This window comes from Canis aureus, chromosome 11 (assembly GCF_053574225.1).
Source record: "Canis aureus isolate CA01 chromosome 11, VMU_Caureus_v.1.0, whole genome shotgun sequence".
Taxonomy (NCBI): Eukaryota; Metazoa; Chordata; class Mammalia; order Carnivora; family Canidae; genus Canis; species Canis aureus.
The window spans coordinates 21,813,424-21,825,653 of record NC_135621.1 but is presented as its reverse complement, the minus strand read 5'-3'; the positions used below and the strand labels follow the sequence as shown (position 1 = coordinate 21,825,653).

Genomic DNA, 12,230 nt, shown 5'->3' with positions numbered 1-12,230 from the left:
ACATGGCCCCTGAGGGGAGGGAGGCAGGGCCCGTAATCAAGGGGCCCCAGGCCCAGTGAGCTGCTTCCGCACCAGCTGGGCGGGGGCTTGTGTTGTGCTGGAAGACACACACGCACAGCACACACCACACACACATGCACAAGCTGCTCACATACCACATACGCAATGTACACAACACACGCATGCCACCCATGGCCTCCTGCACATGCACCGCACACACCTGTGCATAGCATACAACGTACACATGATGCACCCATAACCCCACTCACATTTCCCTGACCTGCCCTGGTCACATGGCCTAGGTTTGCAGGGGTGGGCCGTGCCCTACGTGCCCCTCGCCGCACCCCCCGCCCTGCCATGGAATGAGCCGAAATGTTGGCTGGGGAGCGGAGATAACTCCGCGAGCTGGATGAGGATGTCTCCATTGCCCGTGGGAGCCACGCTGCCGCGAGCTGGGTGCTTCCCGGAGACCCTGCCTGGGCTGGGGGCTCCCGGAGGAGAGGGGTCCTTCCCTCTGGCAGCAGGCCTCAGGTGTCACCCCAGGCACCCCGAGCAGCGAGGTGTGCGGGGTGTGAGCGAGCCTGGCGCCGGTGGCCGGACCCAGCCTCCGGGTGGTGAGCAGAGCCCCAGCTCGAGGGCTGGACCGCCTGGGGACCCCGTCACCAGGGGGCTGCTCTGGCCAGTGGCCTGTGTGCCCTCCGCTTGCAAAGTGGTCTCAGACAGACCGAGTGGTCATCTGGGGCCAGGATTAGCCTGCTCGACGTTGACAAAATGCTCTTTTGTTATTTGTCCCATTTTACAGCTGAGGGAACTGCATGGGGCTTGGGAGCCCGGGTGATCGAGGACGGTCTGCAGCCGGAGTGGGGACCACGCCCGGGGTCTGTGTGTCCAGAGCCGCCTCTCTGGTCCCCGGCTGGTGACTAGACAGGGTTCAGAGCCCCGCTCTCGGCCCGGCGGACACAGAACATGCATTTGCGCACTGAGCTGGGGCAAACCTCAGGCGATCCGGGGCCGCACACGTGGGGTTTGGGGAACATGTCCACATGTTCTCATATTATATAATTTTCAGAAAAAAATGCAAAGTAGCAGGGAAGGTATTGAATATTGAATTTATGTAAAACTTTGAAATAAAACCCTTTCAAAAATTTAGCATCAGGGATGCCCGGGTGGCTCAGCGGTTGAGCATCTGCCTTCGGCTCAGGGTGTGACCCCGGGGTCCCGAGATCGAGTCCCGTGTCGGGGCGGGGAAGCTTTCTGCTTCTCCCTCGGCCTGTGTCTCTGCCTCTCTCTCTGGGTCTCTCATGAATAAATGGATAAAATCTTAAAAAAGAAAAAATGAGAATCAGAGGCTGAGCCGCACAACCTCCTTGCGGTCAGGGTCATATCTGGGGGGCTTGGGCAGCTCCGGGGTGGGCGTCCCCAGGCTCCTGGTAGCCCCAGTCCCCACCGCTGGGACCCCAGCCAGTGGCTGCGCATGTGGCCCAAGGTTGCCAAAGGCGGCTCGGCGGAGAGTCCCCTCCTGCCACCAGCCAGCGCCCCACCCCTCAGCTGAACCCCCCGTCGGGTGCACCTGCGTCAACTCGAACCACACGTTGTCTTCCTTCGTTGACAAATACAATGTTGGAATGTGTGTGTGTGTGTGTGTGTGTGTGTGTGTGTGTGTGTATGATAATGCAAATGGATTTTGAATCTAATTGAACTCTTTATATCAAATATTTCAAAATAACGACAATATCCTCTTCGGCCCCCACAGCTGCTGCCCTGCCAGCCCCATCATTCTTCTTTAGGATTCGGATTACAACCCCCACCGCATATGGCGGGTGAGCCCTTTCTGGCTACACTTCTCCGACGTCGACGCTTTGGCTCTGAACCCATGAGCCTCATCATTAAACGTCGCCGTATTTTCACGCAGTTCCTGCGATTTTCAAACAAGTGTGTTTCCGTGCTCAGCATGTCCGTGAAGTCAGCTGTTTCTGGAGCCCATGACTCTGCCTCCGATCAGTCTGCCAAGTGAGGATTCTGACCGTCGGGGTGGAAACTCGGGACCCCATCCCTCCCGCCGTCCCCTGGGAAGGAGCCGTGTGGGGCTCTGATCCCACCGCTTCCCAGGAAACCAAGAACAGCCGGTAGTGACCAAATCCCTCAATTTCATCGTTTCAGATCTACCGGCAGGTTTTGCATGGAAGGTCCTGAATTCCGGGGTTCCCAGAACGGGCTCCTGCCAGGCACATCCTCTTGGTGAGATGTGGATGTTTCCACGATGTTCTCGAAAAGACCTCTTGGAGAAACTCATTGCCCAGTTGGGTCCCTTTCTTTCCCCCCCACACACGATGCCCCTTTTATCAGCACGTGTCCCCCCCATTCAGGGATTGGCCTCTGGGGATTCAAGTGAGAGCTCCAGCCCCTTGCTTGGACTCTGCGAGCAGCATGGGTGTTAGGGATCTCAGCATCCCACAGTTTCACCATGGGGAGCCATCAGCACCTGAGCAGACAGGGGTGTGTGTGTGTGTGTGGGGGGGCTGGTTGACCAGATCTCCCGGGGAAGGAACCAGACAGGAAATCCCAGCTATCGGCCTCCTGTCCTGGATCCTTGTTCTGTTGGATGAGCTGCCCGGGCACTTGAGCCCACCCCACCTGGGCACAGACTTCCCCACACCGTCTTGTTCCCTCCAGGGTCACCTCCAGCACCCCCCCGCCCTTCATTCCCAGCCTCTGTCCTCCCAGGAGATAACCATCCCCCTGATCTTCATGTCTACTCTTGCCTTATTCTATAACCTTCCATCCTCAGAGAGGGAGGTGGTTATCTTCAAGTAATACAGTTGAGTTCTACATTTCCTCGATATTTATGCAAACAAAATGAGAGAGTATGCAGTTTTGTGTTTGACTTTCTTGACCCAACATTACATCTTCAAGATTAATCCATAGTGTTGGGTGCAGCTGTGCCACATCATTCTCAGTGCTGGGTACCAGGATTCATTCATCTGCTTTGCTGTTGAAGCATATCTGGGCGCTGGTGCCTTGGTGCACGTTTTTTTTCTGTGGCGCACATGCCTCGGAGTGAAGTGTCTGGTCATGGAGCATGTGCGTCTTACAATTTCCTAGAAAATTCTGTCCCTTGCCCATTGCTTCAGGGCAAACGGCATCGAGGGAGAGTCTCCCTGGCTGCGTGTTCTCACCGGTCCCTGCCATTCTAGCTCCGTTGGGGGGTTTGCAGAGATTGCTCGTTGGGTTTTATTCATTTATTTTTTAAAGATTTTATTTATTTGCTCATGAGAGACATAGAGAGAGAGAGGCAGAGACACAGACAGAGGGAGAAGCAGGCTCCATGCAGGGAGCCCGACGTGGGGCTTGATCCCAGGTCCCCAGGACCATGCCCTGGACCGAGTTTGGCGCTAACCTGCTGAGCCACCCGGGCTGCCCACTCGTTGGGTTTTCAATGTACATTTCCCTCATGACCCACGGCCGGTTGAGGACGTGCTTCTGCGATGTGCTCGTTCAGGTGTCCGGCCTGGTTCTGTTTCTGGATTCATAGTCTTTGGAATTGATGTATTTCAGATACAAGAACTTTGTCTGTGAATGTGTGCCGTAAATGCTTTCTGCCTCTACTTCTCTTGCCTTTTCATGATTTTACTACTGTTTTTGAGTGAACAGAAATACTTCAATTTTCAATTTTTTTTGAAATACTTAATTTTTATGTGGCCAAGTCTGTCCAACTTTTCCTTGATGGTTATTGCATTTTGAATCCTGTTCAAAAATCTCCCCCCATCTGAAGATTGTGAAGATGTTTTCCTACCTTGTCTTTTAAAAGCTTTGTTATGTGTTTGGGGTTCGCACTTGGACCTCCATCTGCCTGGAATCGATGTTTGCGTATCATGAGTGGCAGAGGGGTCAACTTTCTCCCCATCACTGCTCTCCAGAACCATCTTTGCTCTAAATCAAGTGTCCACATACCTGTGGCCTGTTTCTGGCTTGATGATGGGAGCTTTATGATTATGTCTTGGTGGGGGCGCCTGAGTGGCTTAGTTGGTCAATTGTCTGCCTTCAGCTCAGGTCAAGATCCCAGGGTCTTGGGATTGAGCCCCACAGTGGGGGGCTCCCTGCTCAGCGGGGAGTCTGCTTCTCCCTCTGCCTCTGCCCCTCCCCCTGTTCATGCTCTCATGCTCACTCTCAAAATAAAATAAAATCTTAAAAAAATAAGTAAATCTTGGTGTCAGGTAGCGCAAATGAGCTCAAGTGTTGCTCGTTTGTCAACAATGTCTTGGCTTTTCTTGATCTGTGAATCTCCATAGAAGTTTTAGGACCGAACCAACAAGCCCAAGTTCCCCAGAAATTCTTTTTTTGGGGGGAGTGGGTTTGACTGGTGTGATATAGGCTCTCTCTGTGGGCAGCATTAACATGCCTATAATCTTGTGTCCTCCAATCAATGCAAATTCTAGTTTCTCCATTTTTAAGAGCTTCTTTAAAATGTCTCAATAAATGTTTTACAGTTTCCTTAAGACCTTTTACATCTTTGTTAGATTTACTTCTTCATATTTTTAGATGCTGTTGTAAATTTTTTTCCTGAGCTTTTCTTATTGAGGTATAATTTATGTACAATAAATTACACAGAATGTATAGCTCAGTGAATTTTGACGTACGCATACACTCAAGTAAGATCTCAATCAGCAAAGTTCCCTGGTGCCTCTTTCCGGGCAATGTCGTATCCCTCTTGCCGAGGCAACCACCATTTGGATTTCTGTCACTGTAGATTAGATTAGCCTGTTTTAGAACTCTGTGTAAATGGAATTAGACAATATTTACCCTTTGGTGTCAGGCTTCTTTCACTCAACATAAAGTTTTTAGGCTTGCTGCTTTGTGTATCAGTAGCTTGCTCCTTTTTTTTTTTTTTTTTATTACAGAATGGGATTTCATTAGATGACTGTACCAATTTACGGTATATCATATTTACACCAAAATTTATCATCCACCTAGTGATGGTTATTCGGGTTGCTTTTAGCCCTTGGCAGTTATGAACAAAGCTGCTATAAACTTTCTGGTAAAAGTCTTTGTGTGGACTTTCATTTTCCTGGGTAAATAGCTAGCAGAGGAATGTGTGGTTCATAGGATGGAGATATGTTTAACTTTATAAGAAAATATAAAAGATTTTTCGAAGCAGTTGTACCCTCACCAGTCAATGTTTGAGAATCCCCCTCAATCCACATCCACACAATATTTGTTGTCTGCCATGTGCATTTTAGCCTTTCTGAGGGGGGATGTCCTATTCATTATCATTTTAATGTGCATTTCCCTGTAGACTAAGGATGTTGAGCATCTTTTCATATGCTTATTGGCCATGCATATATCTTCTTTAGTCAGGTGTCTGGTCAAGTCTCCTACTCACCTTGAAAGCGGCTTTATTAAATAATAAAACACAATTGCTTTAAATGTAGAGTTTGATGAATTTTGGCAAATGTACACATGAGTGTCACCATCACCCCAATCAAGATACAGAATATTTCCATTGCCCTGAACCACATCTTGCCTATTTTCAGCCAACTCCCACCCTCCCCCCTGGTCCTAGGCAGCCACTGATCTTTGCATCACTAGAGATTACTGGAATTTTATATGAATGAAATCCTACCATAGATACTCTTCTCTGGGTTCTTCTATCCAGTATGGTCATTTCAGTTTCACTGCATTCTTGAGTATCAGGCTTGTATGTTGTATGTTCATTTTTGTGAGGGTTTTTTTTTTTTTTTGTGTGTGTGTGGTTTTGTGGTGTTTGTAGTATCCCACTGTGTGTTTATATCACAATTTGTTTACCCATTCACCTGTTGATGGTCATTTGGGTTGTAATCAGTGTCTGGCTTTTACAAATAAAGCCGTTATGAATATTTATGTACAAGTCTTAGCAAATATTTTCCTTTATCTTAGGCAAATAATAGGAGTAAAACAGGAGTGTTAGGGCAAGATTAAGATATTAAGATGTTTCAGCATGATTGTAACATTTTATGCTGTATCACCAGCATTGTGTGAAAGTCCTGGTTACTCCACATTCTCCTAATTTGGTCATATTTTGACCATTGCAGAGGGTGTATAGTGGTATTTGATTGTGCTTTTAATTTGCATTTATATGACGACTAGTAATATTAAGCATCTGTTCATGTTCTCATTGACTATTTTTTTACCTTCTTTTATGAAGGATCTTTTCAAATCTTTGCCCCATTTTTACTTGTCTTCTTACATTGAGTTGTAGGAGTTCCTTACATGTTCTGGATGTCAGTTCTTTGTTAAGATATATGGTTACAAATATCATCTTATAGTCTGTAGCTTGCTTTTTCATTTTCCCTGTGATGTTTTTGAAGAATAGAAGTTTTGAATTTTATGAAGTCCAATTTATCAACATCTCCTTTGATGTTTGTGTATTTTATGTCACATCCAAGAAATGTTTGCTATCTCAAGTTTGCTAAGATATTTTTCTCAAACTTTTATAGCTTAGTACTAACATGTAACTCTATGATTCATTTCATTTAATGATATCAGATATGAGTCTGTACCTATTAGTGAAAATATATTGCTTCTTTTTTTCTAATTCAAGTGCTTCTTATTTCTACTTCATGCCTCATGGCTCCAGCTAAGATCTTTAGCTGGGCAGAAATGACGAAAGGAATCACCCTTGTCTTATTCTTAATCTTAGGGGGAAAGGATTTGGTCTCTCATTACTAAATATTATGTTAGCTGTAGCTTTTGGTAGGTGCTTTTTATTATTTTAAAGAAGTTCCTTTTTGTTCTTAGTTTGTGGAGGATTATTAACACAGATGGATATTAAATTGTGTGTTACATGCTTTTCCTATGACCTACTGGGAAGAGCATATAGTTTTTCTCCTATATTCCGTTAGTGAATTGTTTCGATTTTTTGAATACTACAACAACCTTGCATTACTGTAATCCACAAACTTTTACTTGATTTGCTAAGATTTTGTTAAAGTTCTTTGTGAGTATGTAATGGGAAATATTGGTAGGTTGTTTTCTTTTCTTGTAATATTTTTATCAGGTTTTAGTAATTGGTAATGCTGGCTTTAGGAAATGAATTGAGAAAGATTCCCTCTCTCTTTATTTTCTGAAAGTAATGGTGTAGAATTGGTTGTAAAGTTTCCTAATGTGTAATACTCTTCATGAGTGAAGCCACTTGGGCCTGGAGTTATTTTTGTGGGCACATAGATTTTTGTGAATTTAATTTCTTCAGTAATTATAGGGCTATTCAAGTTTTCCATTTCTTTTTTTTTTTTTTTTTAAATTTATTTATGATAGTCACAGAGAGAGAGAGAGAGAGGCAGAGACACAGGCAGAGGGAGAAGCAGGCTCCATGCATCGGGAGCCCGACGTGGGATTCGATCCCGGGTCTCCAGGATCGCGCCCTGGGCCAAAGGCAGGCGCCAAACCGCTGCGCCACCCAGGGATCCCCTCCATTTCTTTTTGAGTCAGTTTTGGTAATTTGAGTCTTTCAAGAAATCTATTTCATCCAAGTAATTGAATTTATTGGCTTACAATATTTTCATAATATTTTCATACTGTCCTTTTAATGATCATAAGATCTATAGTGATGTCACATCTTTCATTCCTGAAGGTAAATCCATCTTCTGGCTTATAATCTTCATCAGCCATACCAGATGTTTATCAACTTAGTTCATTATTGCTAAGAACTAGATTTTGACTACATTGATTTTTCTCTGTTTCTCTTTTTTTCTACTTTATTTCTGTTATTAACTTTATATTTTCCTTCCTTCTAGTAACTTTACTTCTTACACTCTTTCTTTAGCTTCCTAAAGTGAAAAATAGGAAAGTTAATTTTAAACCTTTCTAATTATCTTTTTAAAAATATTTTATTTTTTAAAAAATTCAATTAATTAACATACAGTTATTATGTATTATTATTATTAGTTTCAGAGGTAGAGTTTAGTGATTCATCAGTTGTATATAACACCCAGTGCTCATTACATATTGTGCCCTCCTTAATGCCCATCACCCAGTTACCCCATCCCCTATCCTCCTCCCACAGCAAACTTCAGTTTGTTTCCTATGATTAAGAGTAAACCTTTCTAATTCTCTAATGCAAACATTTAAAGCTTTTAATTTCCCTCTATATACTGCATTAGCTACATCCCACACATTTTGATAATGTCCTTTTTATTTTCACTCATCATAAATTATTTTCTAGTTTCCTTTGGGATTTCTTCCTTGATCCGTGGATTATTTGGATGTATGTCATTTAATTTTCAAATGTTTGGGGATTTAAAGATATTTAAAAATATCTTTTTCTGTTATTGATTTCTAATTTGTTTTTGTAAAATTTCTGTTTTGCTATTATTTCAATTATTTTTTTGTAATTTCAGATTTCCCTTTTAATGTTTGTTTTAAACTGTCCTATAACATGTATAACCTCTTAGTACTAGAGGAATATAGAAAATTATGAAGCTCAGCTTGTGAATAAGGCCTGGCAAACCACAATGTAGATTTGTTCATTGAATACATTTTATCATTGCTGTTTTACAAATATTTTATTTTTATCTTTTTAATATCAACCTTAAAGCGACAGAAAGTCACTTTAAAAAAATTTATATGTATTTTTTTATTGGAGTTTGATTTGCCAACATATAGTAGAACACCCAGTGCTCATCCTGCCAAGTGCCCCTTCAGTGCCCATCACCCAGCGCCCCCCGTCCCCCCACCCACTTCCCCTTCCATTACCCCTTCCCAGAGTTAGGAGTCTCTCATAGTTTGCCTCCTCTCTGATATTTCCCACTCATTTTCCCTTCTTTCCCTTATAATCCCTTTCACTATTTCTTATACTCCCCGTATGAGTGAGACCATATAGTGTTTGTCCTTCTCCAACTGACTTACTTCACTCAGCATAATACCCTCCAGGTCCATCCACGTTGAAGCAAAGGTGGGTATTTGTCCTTTGCTGAGGTGGCTGAGGAATATTCCATTGAATACATAGACAGCATCTTCTTTATCCATTCATCTTTCGATGGACACCGAGGCTCCTTCCACAGTTTGGCTATTGTGGACATTGCTGCTAGAAACATCGGGGGGCAGGTGTCCCGGCATTTCACCGCATCTGTATCTTTGGGGTAAATCCCCAGCAGCGCAGTTGCTGGGTCGTAGGGCAGATCTATTTTTAACTCTTTGAGGAACCCCCACACAGTTTTCCAGAGTGGCTGCACCAGTTCACATTCCCACCAACAGTGCAGGAGGGTTCCCCTTTCTCCACATTCTCTCCAACATTGGTTGTTTCCTGCCTTGTTGATTTTCCCCATTCTCACTGGTGTGAGGTGGGATCTCATTGTGGTGTTGATTTGTATTTCCCTGATGGCAAGGGATGCGGAACATTTTCTCACGTGCCTGTTGGCAATGTGTATTTCTAGAAAACCACAGATTGCCAAAACTGGAACAGGAAGAAATAGAAAACCTGAAGAGGTCAATTCTTTTAAACATATGGAGACTTATTTTTCAGTCCAGTCTCTGGTATACTTGGTAAATGTGTTATGTGTAGTTGAATAGAATGTATATTCTGTCGTCCGTGAGTGGAGTGTTCTGCAAGTGCCAACTGGGTCCAGCTGGTTGATAACATTGTTTAAGTCTTGGACAACCTTGCTGATAGTCTGTCTTTGTGTTCTGTTACTTTCTTGGAGAAGAGTCTCTAAAATTCCAGTTATGATGTGGTTTGTCCACTTCTCCTTTCAGTTCTGTCAGCTTTTGATTTATGTCTTTAGAAGGACTGTTATTAGGTACATTCACATTTTGGGTCATTATGCACTCTTAAGGAATCCGTTCATTCATTACTATGAAACATCTCCGTTTGTTGCTGGTAACACCCATCTTTCTTATGCTTAGCGGTATGCGTGGCATATATTTCCCATCCTTTACTTTTAACCTTTTTTCTGTGTCTTTATTTATTTATTTACTTTTCTGTGTCTTTATATTTAAATAAGTTGTTACAGGCAGAATATTGTTGATTTTTACTTATTCATCCAGAGCAAAAATTACTTGAGCTATATTGTGCATGTAATTGGCTTCAACCCCCTCACCTTCCTATTGGTTTTTACTTGTCCCACTGGTCCTTTCTTCTTTTCTATTCTTTTCCTGCCTTCTTTTGATCAATTTATTTTGCATTGATTCCATTTTATGTGCATTATATGCAGTGTAAGGAACTTAGAGCGATGTGCTTCATTGTGTGTTTTCCTTCTGTCCTTTTTAATAGTTTTCCTGCATATTTTACAGTCTCCAAATATGTGTTTTTCCTTTAAACAGTCCATTTTATTAATTTCTAAAAAAAAAAAAACAATTAGGGAAAAAGATTTTACCCTTACCACATATTTACCATTTCCACTGCTCTTCATTCCTTTGTGTGGATCCACATCTCCACCTGATATCATTACTTCACCTGAAGAAGTTTATGTAAGTTTTTAAAATTTTAAGTGTAGGTCTGCTGTGCACAGATAAAGAAGAGCAGGAGGTGGCGATTGGCTATCCCACCCAGTATTTATTTTATTAGCCCCATGTAAACCAAAACTATATTATTCCTTGATCTGTTCTGGTTTTGTAGTCTGACCCACACACTTGAATATTTGCTCCTAGAGGGCTGGGACTTCATTTTCCCTGCTCACCCTACTGCCTAGGATAGTGTGAGCCTCAGAGCAGGTGTTCCATAATTACTTGTGGAATAAATAAGCAAAAGGTTTACTGGGAGACTGAGGAGATCTGGGCAAAGGGAAGAAAATGTTCCAGAAGTAACCAACAGGCAGGGAGCCAGGGGGTTCAGGCAGGATGAAGAGTCAGCCTGGGCTGAGCTAAGGCGGCTCAGGGTGAAGCTGTGAGCCAGGGATTGGAAGCCTCGCCATAATTTGGGACTGAATGGATCACTGAGGCCAGAGATGGGCCAGAAAATTGATGATCATTACAGAAAAGCTGAGCTATTTTCTTTGATATCGAGTCAAAGTGCAGAATTCTTCGGTTTCATCGCCATAGAGAAGAGGTGGAGAAAACTCTGGTGTGGAAAATATCATTCAAAATTAATAATCATGATAAAAATCCCCTCGATGAAGTGCTCGGCCTGTGCCATCCCCACGGGGAACCAGAATGGAGCTTAGACTCCACGGAGAATGGGATTTGCAGATTTGTGACAACACTGGTGGGTGAGCGAGAGGCTTAAAAATGGAGATTATCAAGTCAAAGCTCAGATGGTTTTGGTGCTGACCTGCTGCGAATGGCACAATAGGGAAGTATTTAGTCAACTTGGGGAAGCGCTTGCTTTTTTTTTTCTTTTAAGGTTTTATTTATTTATTTGAGAGAGAGAGAGAGAGAGACAGAGAGCTTGAGCAGAGGGGAGGGGCAGAGGGAGAGAGAGAGGCTGACTCCCTACTGAGCACAGAGCCTAATGTGGGACTAGATTCCAGGACCCCTAGAAGCTCTTCCTATGCTAACATGAACATCTATTTCTGTAATTTCTAGAAGTTGGTATTCCGCCTACATCATGAGGGGCTCAGCACCCACCTCAGAGCCCTTCTCATGGGAGGGAATCCTGACTCTCCTGGCTCCCAGCTTGCTGAGGGGCAAAGCAGATCCACATGGTTTCAGGCGTGTGTCACTTGTGGCTCAAAGGGACATTTTTTGAATTAATTTTTCCTATGCACTTTAGTTAATCAAATAAATATTTTTTTTGCAGCAGTTATAATGTCAGCAGAGCTGGTTTTAAGCACTGTGGAGAGGATGATGGGGCTTTGGCTCAAATGCCAGCCCCTTCCCTTTCAAACGACATGACCTCGGGCAAGTTTCTCAATCTCACTTTGCCTCAATTCCCTCACCTATGAAATGGGATGAGATGAGCTCCTTCAGATGTGCTGTGGGGATTAAATGAGTTGTACAGGTGAAGCTCTTAGGACAGTGGCTGGTGCATGGTAAATATTATAAGTATTACGTATCTTTTTTGAGAAATAATTTGTGTCCTCAAGGAAGCAACGAGGTTCCAGCCAGAGGGCATGATTCAGGACCAGGACCTCATCCATCCTTCCTGATACCACTGCTACTCGCCTTCAAAGCACCCACATCACCCACTTTCTTCTCCACAGAATCCTGAGTCTGCTGGGGTGGGAATGTGTCTGGCGGGAGAACAGTGATACCTCTACTGTCTGTCATGTTCTGCGGCCCAGGCCACGGGACCAAGTTCTCTCTGATGAGATGTAGGGAGA

The 12,230-nt window shown here is 43.7% G+C and overlaps 1 long non-coding RNA gene across 1 annotated transcript; it reads left to right on the top strand.

Annotated features, from left to right (window-relative positions):
- Positions 1-1,415: 1,415 nt before the first annotated feature.
- On the top strand, positions 1,416-11,788 carry LOC144322993 (uncharacterized). Its single transcript, XR_013388548.1, has 3 exons — positions 1,416-2,010; positions 2,161-2,238; positions 11,708-11,788. It is a non-coding gene; the product is annotated as an uncharacterized LOC144322993 (long non-coding RNA).
- The last annotated feature ends 442 nt before the right edge of the window (positions 11,789-12,230 follow it).